The sequence below is a fragment of the Pinus tabuliformis genome, chromosome 1_2 (assembly GCF_031772625.1).
Source record: "Pinus tabuliformis cultivar Carrire ecotype Pingquan chromosome 1_2, CPIR1, whole genome shotgun sequence".
Lineage (NCBI taxonomy): Eukaryota > Viridiplantae > Streptophyta > Pinopsida > Pinales > Pinaceae > Pinus > Pinus tabuliformis.
Window position 1 is genome coordinate 967,873,663 of NC_142298.1, and position 10,436 is coordinate 967,884,098.

General features: G+C 34.8%; 1 pseudogene; it reads right to left on the reverse strand.

The window, feature by feature from the left end:
- Positions 1 to 233: 233 nt before the first annotated feature.
- Positions 234 to 1,406, reverse strand: LOC149209202 (G-type lectin S-receptor-like serine/threonine-protein kinase SD2-5 pseudogene; annotated as a pseudogene).
- Between the last annotated feature and the right edge of the window lie 9,030 nt (positions 1,407 to 10,436).

A 10,436-nucleotide genomic window follows, 5' to 3' on the forward strand; every position in this document is an offset into this window, starting at 1 on the left:
TGAGTTTTTTTGTGATCTATAATGAATTAAGCAAAGTCTTTAGGTAGAAATTACAGAAGAAAAAAAATTTAGCAAAAATTTTTCGAATCAATAAGTGTGGTTCATCATAAAGACTAAGACTAGATGAAGAAACAGACCATGGCATAAAAATAAACTGTTATAATAAAAAACAATTACCCCTGAATAAGGGACCCGTGAAATTTAACCCCTGCTACAAACTGTTCTTTCGAGGTCTAGGTTTCTGAATTTTCCAAACTACCAGTCGCAACGGGTGAAGCGGTATGCGTCTGGGCAGCCCTAGATGGGGAAAAAGGAAAGGTGGAGAGGAATGGAGGATCCATGATATCCAAATCCCCTTCCAACATTCGCACCACTGTTCCCATGGAAGGCCTCAGTGCCCAATCGCTCTGAATACACCACAGTGCCGTCTTTATCAACCTAGACGCCTCATTCACATCTTCTGTCCTTTTCAATTTCAATCTGCTGTCGATCAGTGCTTCCATTTTCCCTTGTTTCGCCTTGCTGAAAGCAATAGAAGGGAAAAACCAGTGCTCCGAATCCTGAGAACTATCCACGTTTTTGCGCCCGCTGATGATTTCCAGAAGCACCATCCCGTAGCTGAACACATCGCTCTTGGAAGTGATTCCGACTTCATAAAACCACTCGGGCGCCATGTACCCCAGCGTCCCTCTCGCTTGAGTCACCACACGGCTTTCTATATCTCTGTCCATACACTTCGCCATGCCGAAATCGGAGACCTTCGCTTTGAAATCCTCGTCCAGCAGAATGTTCTGAGGCTTGATGTCCAGATGCAGAATGCAAAGCCTCGAATCCTCGTGCAGGTAAGCAAGTCCCCGGGCAGTACCGAGCGCAATCGAATATCTGGTTTTCCAATCCAACTGTTTTTCTGAGCCAAACAACCATCTATCAAGAGACCCGTTGGCCATGAATTCGTACACCAGAATTCGATGTTGCCCTTCAACACAAAGACCACGCAAACTCACAAGATTGGAATGATTGATGGAAGATATGGTGGCCACTTCTGCACAAAATTCTCTCTGCCCCTGTCCTGCCCTGTCGCCCAGACATTTGACGGCCACCGGAATACCATCACTCAATTTCCCTTCGTATACTTTCCCAAATCCACCCTTTCCAATCTCTTTTCTAAACCCCCCTGTGGCGGTCTCAATATTCTTGTAAGTGAAAATTGTAGGAAGGCCAGTGAGATTCTTCAGATACTCTGTGTCTAATTCATGGGCATCTTCCTTACCATGAACATGAACAGGAGATTGTTTTTTCAGATGTTTCCACAGAACAAAGAAAATCCACACAGCATATATGGGAGCCAAACTGGTGATGTAGAAAACACGATATCGTTGATCCAACAGGGGAATGATAACCAACATCGAAGTCAGGCTTGGCAACACTAAAGATAATTTTAAAAAATTGATCTTAAAGAACCTCAAAATCGAATGTATTAAACTGCAAGATTTCTGAATTGGGACCTGTGCAGAACCCATGGCTCGCCTCGATCTACTTACTTGGTCGTATTTCCCTGTAACTGGACCATCTCCCCGGCCTTATATTATAATTATGGGATTTTGGAAATTGATCCGCGTGCGTTGACTGTAGATCAAACTCTTTTTTGTCCGCGCTTGAAAACAAAAAAAAATTATGTTACATATCCAACACGTTTCTTCCGGGAAGGAATAGATTATAAAATCGTCGAGATTTTATCTCCCAATTAGTTTAGTTAGAAAGATGTAAAAACTATCAAATTTAACAACTGGATCTGTTTTGGGAATTCCAACCTTATTTCGAAATGATTGATGAAAGATATTTAAATTTTTATTTTTTATATAATATTTCATAACTGGTCATTATTATCAAAATTTTATAAATATTATATAAATTATTAAAAATTTCAAGAAATTTCCTTCAAAATGTGAAAACTAATTGGAAACATGTTAAAACCATACACTTGGATTTCTTTTAGAAATTCCAACTTTGTTCGGAGATAATTAACGAAAAAAAAATATTTTTATTTTTTATATAATATTTCATAACATATTATAATTATTTAGTTGTCAAGATTGACAACTAAATATATCTTGGAATAATAATCTATAGCCTCAAGAATAACAACATTTAATGCATCTAATGCAAACAATCAAATAGAATTAGAAACATCTGCACTAAAATCAATGCTTCTAATGCAAGAAATCAACATCTGCACTGAAATCAACGCATCTAGTGCAAGCCATCAAATAGGATTAGAAATCCACATCTACATTGAAATTCATTCATCTAGTGCAAACAATCAAATAGGCTTAGAAATCCACATCTACATTGAAATCAATGCATCTAGTGCAAGCAATCAAATATAATTAGAAATCAACATCTACATTGAAATCAATGCATCTAGCACAAACAATCAAATATGACTAGAAATCATCATTTACACTTAAATCAATGCATCTAGTGAAATAAATATTCTTCCCTCTCTCCTCCCTCCATCTAATCTTGAAAAATATTTTTAATAATTTACAGTGTCAAGATTAACAACATCTAATCCATCTAATGCAAACAATCAAATAAGATTAGAAAACAACATCTACACTAAAATCAATGCATATAATGTAAGCAATCAAATAAGATTACAAACGAACATCTACACTAAAATTAATGCATCTAGTGCAAGCAATCAAATATAATTAGAAATCAACATCTACACTAAAATCAATGCATCTAGTGCAAGCAACCAAATAGGATTGGAAATCAACATCTACACTAAAATCATTGCATTTGGTGCAAGAAATCAAATAAGATTGGAAATCATCATCTATGCTGAAATCAATGCATCTAGAGCAAGCAATCAAATAGGATTAGAAATGAACATATAAATTGAAATTAATGCATCTAATGCAAGCAATCAAATATAATTAGAAATCAACATCTACACTGAAATCAATGCATTTAGTGCAAGCAATCAAATGGGATTAGAAATCATCATCTACATTGAAATCAATGAATATAATGGAAGAAATATTCTTCCCTCTCTCCCCCCTCCATCTATATCTATATCTCACTCCATATCTCCTTTGTCTCTCTATCTCAGCCCCCCTAAACATACACACTCTCTCGCTCCATTCCTATATATCTATCTCTCCCTCCCTCTCTCTATTTCTCTCTTCAACTCCCATCTATATCTCTATCTCCCTCTGCCTCTCCTTTATCTCTCTATATCACCCCCAAAACATAAACATTCTTTCTTCATATTTATATAACTCTCCCTCCCTCTTCTTGTCCCTCTCTCTTCCCCTTCACTCTCTCTCTCCCATTTCTATCTCTCTTCCCTCCTTCTCTCCTTTCTCCCTCTCTCTATCTCCCTTATCACTCCCCCCCTCTCTCTCTCCACATTTCTCTCTCTTTATTTCTTCTTACCTCCCTCTTTATTTCCCTCCAACTCCATCTCTCTCTCCCTCCGTCTCTCCTTCTCTCTCTCTCGTCCTTCCTCTCTCTCCCTCTCTCTTTCACCTCCCTCTTTCTCTCCCCCACTCTCTCTCTTCACCCTCCAACTTTGTCACTAACTCTCTCCATTTATCCTTGTCTCTCCTTCTCTTCCCCATTCCTTCCATCTCTCCTTATTTGTCTCTATATCTCACCCTAAAACATACACACTCTCTCTCCATCTCTCCCTTGTCACTCCCTCTCTCTCCATTTTTCTCTCTCTATGTCTTCCTTCTTCACTCCCTCTCTCCCCCTCCAACTCCATCTCTTTGTCCCTTCCTCTCTATCCTTACCTCTTTCCCCACCTCTCTCAAGTCCTCCCTCTTCTTTCCTCTCCTACCTACCTTTCTCCCCCCATCTCTCTCTCTTTCTCTCCTGCTTCATTCCTCCTCTCCCCTCCATTTTATCTCCATCTCTCCCTTATTACTTCCTCTATCTCTCCACCTCTATCATGTTATGTCTTTGTTCTTCCCTCCATATATATCTAGAGTTAATATATATCATTATATATTAATATATATTATAATATTACCAATTTAATATCATATTAAATTTAACATTGCAATAATCCAAAGTTATTAAATTTAATAATATTAATATTAGATTTAATTATGTTTTTTAAATGGCACGATAACAAAATTTATAATAAAACTACATCAAATTAATATTTTCAAATATTAGAACTTTGATGTGGAAATATTTATGTCTTTAAATATTTTAATATATCCACGGGATATGGTTTTTTCCTTTAAAGATTCATTTTACAATATTTAATTAAAACAAATATTAAAAGAATTTGGAGGAGGATTTTCCATTCTTTGTGTTGAATTAACCTTTTTCCTTTGATTCAAGAGACCATATAGACTTTAGTAAAGAGTAAATATGTTTAAAATTTTACCTAGTTTGGAATTTTAATGTGGTAAAAATTTTCTGTTAAAGGTAAATCTATGATGCATTCAAATTCAAGAATATGATAAAGGAACTTTTAAATCCATGTGATAATTTATTCTCCATTCGAATTATATATAATAATACATAGTTATATTTTAATAATTAATCTTAGTATATTAATAAGATTAAAAAGTTATATGTAATCTAAAGATTCAAGTTATATATAATTTAAGATTCAAGCTAATGTTTTGGCCGACATTAGTAAAACTTATTTTTATTAATTTTTGAGGACGTGACATACTTACACATGGGATTCATACTCGCATGTAGAATGTGCCTCTCGGGAAAATTATGCTTTTTAATATATTTAATTTCATATTTCTAGAGGACAGTGATTGTTTGGCCCAAGAAATTGCGCAAATATGTTCTTGGGCCAGCAGTCCTTCCCAACAAGAATTGCGCATTGTGTAATCCCAGCAGTCAACAACCAGACTAGACTGTGCATTGCACGGTTTCAGTAGTCAGTCAGTCTCCCAGCAGCCCAGACTGTGCCTTGTGCGGTCTTGGCAGTCGGTCTCCCAACCTCCCAACCAAAATTGCGCAATCTTCATGATCATTCACCCAGGTATGTTACAAGTCAGTTCTCATGTTCATTTTGGTTTTCAACCAACATATTGCTTACCATGAGTGTTGTCATATCTCCAGGTAACGCAGGTGTTCATCTGCCTCTCAGCAGTACAGGTACAATGGTTTCTAGGAGAGCAGAGACGAAGACACCGTTCAGAGCACACTTGGAGATGCAGTCGATCAAGTGTGTAAGAGCTTGCCTACTCACGAAGACATCAAGTTGTTTGTAGACAAGGACATCAAGTAGCAGTATCACAGCGAGAAACATCATGAACAACAATTGTAGGTAGCATACTGAATGCAACAACACAGTGAATACAACGAATGCAAGAGGAAGGTTGTTGACAACACATATGCGGAACAAAGTTGCAAGATCAAGCAAATCCATTAATAATGAAAGAAACTTTGGAGACTCAGGCTATGAGGTGACGACACGACATGAAGATCACACGAAGATAGAAAATGGACAGAATAAGGAGTTGCATGTACCGAATTAGCAACTCAAGGAAGAGCATGAAGTTGAACAGACAGATGAATGAGTTTCATCAGGATTAGGAACAACAGTGGGCGTAACATGCACTCACGGATGAAACTGCGCCCGTACAAGTTAAAGATCCATCCCAGCAGCTGACACAGAGTAGACATGGTGAGCAGTGTTGTTGATCACATGTAAGGGATTCAACAACATGCATGTAATTTTTTTTTTTATTATAGTAATTGAAATTTTATTTTTTTAATTAATTATTTAAATTCTATATAATTTTATTAAATTCTATAATATTTTTAATATATATATATATATATATAGATATAGATATATATATATATATAACATATTTTTCAAACAAAAATTTAAATTTTTAATATTAATTTTTTTTGTAAGCTTAGCAGTACCTTTCATTCATTCATTTATAAACATGCAGGTTACAAATATATGGTTCATTCGGTGGCCTCAACCTGCCCAGTGGGAAACTAGGTTTGTTGGCCACTAAATCACATTATAAGTCATCCAAAACATAAATAGTTTAAGTCTTTTTAGCCAAGCCTTATAAGGTTGATAGTATGGAAACCAACTAATAAACATCAGACTAAAATCATAAATGCTACCCGACATAAACAACAGAAAATAAGCCAAAATTAACAGTCATAGCTTTGACCCATTACTCATCCGACGATTCCACCAGAGTAGGATCTTTAGCACTTGATCTTGGTAATTCAGATTGCGGCAGGCATGGGATATGCCGCTCAATGCGACCCAAATGGGCATTCTGGTTCTGCAACTGACATTGGATAAGTTGGAGCTCATTTTGAATGTCTTGTAGGCTCGGAACGACCTCACTATGTGTCGTTGTGTTGGTGGCCAAGGCTATTGCTTTGGAAACTATGCACTTCATTAACTAGTAAAGATGAATGGACTATCTGAATAGGGTGAGATGGTCGCGTGTGTACCCAGGATCCATGATTAGTTCCCTCCCAGTGTTCGACTAGTGGTTCAAGCTTAGCTTACAAATTCAACTCTGATTCCCAGTTCACAATTAATTGTTTCACATGCGTTGGGGTCCCTTCGTAGTAGGCTTTGACGGTGGCCTGAAGATTCTTAAAAAAAATTCGGCCCATCTATCACACAGTCCCCCTCTATGTTGTCCCCTGCCTTATTGTCCCCTTTTGCGCAGTCCCTTACAACATGGTCTCCTATTGCTCAGTCCTTTGTCGCACGGTTCTCTGCCGCTCAGTCAGACCAAAAGATGGATCTACATCTTTTCATTTATCTTCCTGGTGTCTTCTACCTCGACCTGAGGCTCCACCACAAGGCTGAGACTTCACCATATCTGCCAAGGTCGAGCCCCCTTTCTTCACCCTTCTCCCACTTTCCCGTGCTCATGATCCAACCCATTGTACAGTGGCCAGGAGTGAATACAATGTAGGTAGACCTGAAATACAATTTGTACAAAGAACCACCCGAAAAATAAGCATTAACTTAATGAATGGCCGGAAAAACAAATGCAACATCAGACAACGTTGCGTCTCTTCAGAATTACACTACCCAAGAAAGCAAGCATATATAATTAATAACCCTCTGAAGGTGGGATGTATTACCAGAAAGAGAATGGTGTCCCCCATACTCCCATGAGCCTTGAGTTCGTAGACTTGGCCCTGATCATTTCCAGGACCCTTTCTCTCCTCAGGGCTTGCCCCGACAATTCAATCTTAAATCAGGAAACACAATTTTCAACATGTAGAGAAAACAACACGATAAAAAACTAGAAACCAGTAAACATGCTCATGCGAAAAAGAAGATTGCCAAAAAATATAGAAATAGACATCACATAATCGTGAAGGCCTATATTTCCACTCATAGAAACTGCTAATTTAACCAATTTTTCCTGTTCCCTCTTAGCGCGAATTTTATCCCAAGTAGACGCCCCCCACCCAGGATACATAGATAATATTATAACATACCATACTTTATATGCCAACTTTGAGTAGAGATAGGCAGCAACTGGGTATTCCTCTCACTTTCCCGATGCCATGAACCTGTAACCAACAAACTTATGCTCCTTAAGAAGTTGAGGACCCAAGTTTACACGTCAGATATGAGGTCTTAAATCCACCTCACTCCCACTACATGTAGGTGCCAAGGATTACCAAATTTCACGTCGTAGATCTACCAAGATCTGAAACGCTACATATTATCATAGTGAATACATGTGTGAGGACATGGGGAATACCACCCACCACCCCAAAACATTAAAATCTATGTCATATCAATCAAACCCAAGCAGGCCTCCAATTGTCTCGCACCCGATCAGGAGAAAATACTTTTTAAAATATATTAGTATAGATTCTTTTTAACTCTAAATATGTGAAATATGGAGAGGAATCAAATCTCTTGAGATGCAAACATTTTCTCAAGTTTCACACTTAAAAAGAGGTTTTGATGTTGAGATATTTGATCCTTTTGATATTTGGTAAATTGAAGTTAAGATGGATCTATCTTGGTTAATCTATGCTAATGGATCTTAATTTATAACCTTTTATGAATTGAGATCCATTAGCATAGATTAACCAAGATAGATCCATCTTAACTTTGATTTACTAAGTGCCAAAGGGATCAAATCTCTGAACCTATATATATATATATATATATATATATATATATGAAATATCATGGTTTCGACTATGAATTATTATTTATTTATTTTAATATCAAATAGCTATTATGATTTGTTTCTGAAAAATTGCAAACTAACAAATTAAAATGAATCCATTGGTTATTTTTATTACTTTATATTTTTATTACTTTGTTAATTTTATTACTTTTTACTTGCTTATTATTTTGTTAATTGAGTATACAATATGTTTTATTATTATTAGTCAGACTAAAGCAATCTATTTGTCTCTTGACCACTATTAATTTAGGATTGACCAATGCAAGTTATAATGTTTAAATTTGAAAAACAAATAATTATTTTTCAATATTGTTAAAAAAACATTCTTTAAACATTTGATTGAACCATAACTTGAAGGTCTTATTGTAACCTTTGCACAATACAATGCCATGTAGATAACTACCTTAAATTTTTCTGTCATAATTTATGAATACGATGGCAATATTTATGCCATAACTTTTAAATATTTGTGCATTGATTTTTCATTTTTAAGTTTCATAAGAAAGTCACCCAAAATTAAAATCCTTGAAAATAGCTACATTAGTGAAAATAAGATATTTATTTTTCATTTTTAAGCTTTATAGGAAAGCTACCCAAAATTAATATCCTTGAAAATAGCTACATTAATGTAAATAAGATATTTACCATTAGTTATCGCCCACCATAATTTAAGAAAGTCTTTGCACAAAAAATGGATAAGAACAAGATGCAAATAAATATACTTACTAATTAGTTCTGATTAAAAATATAAATGTGCAAACTTACTAGTGGTTACTACCCACATTATGAGTAAAAATATAAATGTGCAGACTTACTAGTGTTATTGCCCACATTATGAATAAAAGTATAAATGTGCAGACTTACTAGTGGTTACTACCCACCAAAATTTATGCAAGTTCTTCCCTATTAGTAGGAACTAAGCTTCCATGTACCATTTTTATTATTAGTCCCTACCAAGGCAGGACTTTAGCAATCGATTTGCTTTTGACTACTCCTTAGTTAAGCTTTGACTAATATATTATCTAATATTTAACTTTATAAAATATATATTTATTTTTTAACATTAATAAAAAAATCAGTTTGTACTCTTATTGGTTTATATTTTGAACATCTTATTTCCATCTTCATGACACGTGCAATGGAGCATACTGAAATAATAACATAATTCTATGTGAAAGCAGAAATTTGTACAACTATATTTTCATAAGAGTACGATAACTTCATTAATGTAACCATTTTTAGTTCTTATACCCCTAGCTTGGACATTTCAATATTATTTAATAATCATTTTATAGAAAAATCCAAATGACACTACGAGTGGACAATTTGTGTTTCCAGCGCAACAGTGACAGTGTTTGCTTCAGATTTCACTTCTAGAAACATAACAATCCAGGTATTTACTCGTTAATTCAAATGAAACAATAATATAATCGTAGTGAATGTTGCGATTATTTAAAAATATAGAGTTGTCGCACATAATTCATGCGGTTTGGGCGATCAACAACTTTGACTAGCATGTTTCTTTGGGTCTCTACAAGTTTGCTTCATAGATGGCTCACACTGAAATATTGGATTTCGCCTTCTCTACGTAACATTATTTATTTATATCATTATGTGGTGTATATAAATAAATTACAAGAATTTTTTTTGGAAAAATAAAATTATCAAACTTTTTCACATAAATATGTATACAATTGTGTTTTGTAAAATAATTTTATTGAATAATCATTTTTTTTTGTTAGTTTATAGATATGAAAAATATATATTAATCTTTTCTATATTATATTAATGTTAATTTAAATATTTCATAGTATGTTTTACATGTATCATGCTAGCAGTTTCTATATGCAAATTTTTTAGCAATATAACCTTTATTTTCAATAGCACGGACTACGTTGCCTACAACATGTGTTATTATTTGATTTAATGCTTCATTTTATGAACATTACATCTCTGGAATATTGAGAAGGCTAAATGATTTGTTTTGTATGTTTAGTTTTGATGTGCTAGCAACAATTACAGATTAATAAACATGTGTTTGCTTCTTGCTTTTTGTGCTAATGTTTCCTTAGTTGTTGTTGCTTACAAAGAGGTAAATTTCCTTAAGTTAAACAAGACATTCATGAGAAAAATAGCTTCAAAAATGAATAATGAATAAAAAACATGTACAGTGCAACAAACCATCAAAGAAACACATTAACACAGTGCTTTGATGAAGGATTTCACCCCTCTTGGGTT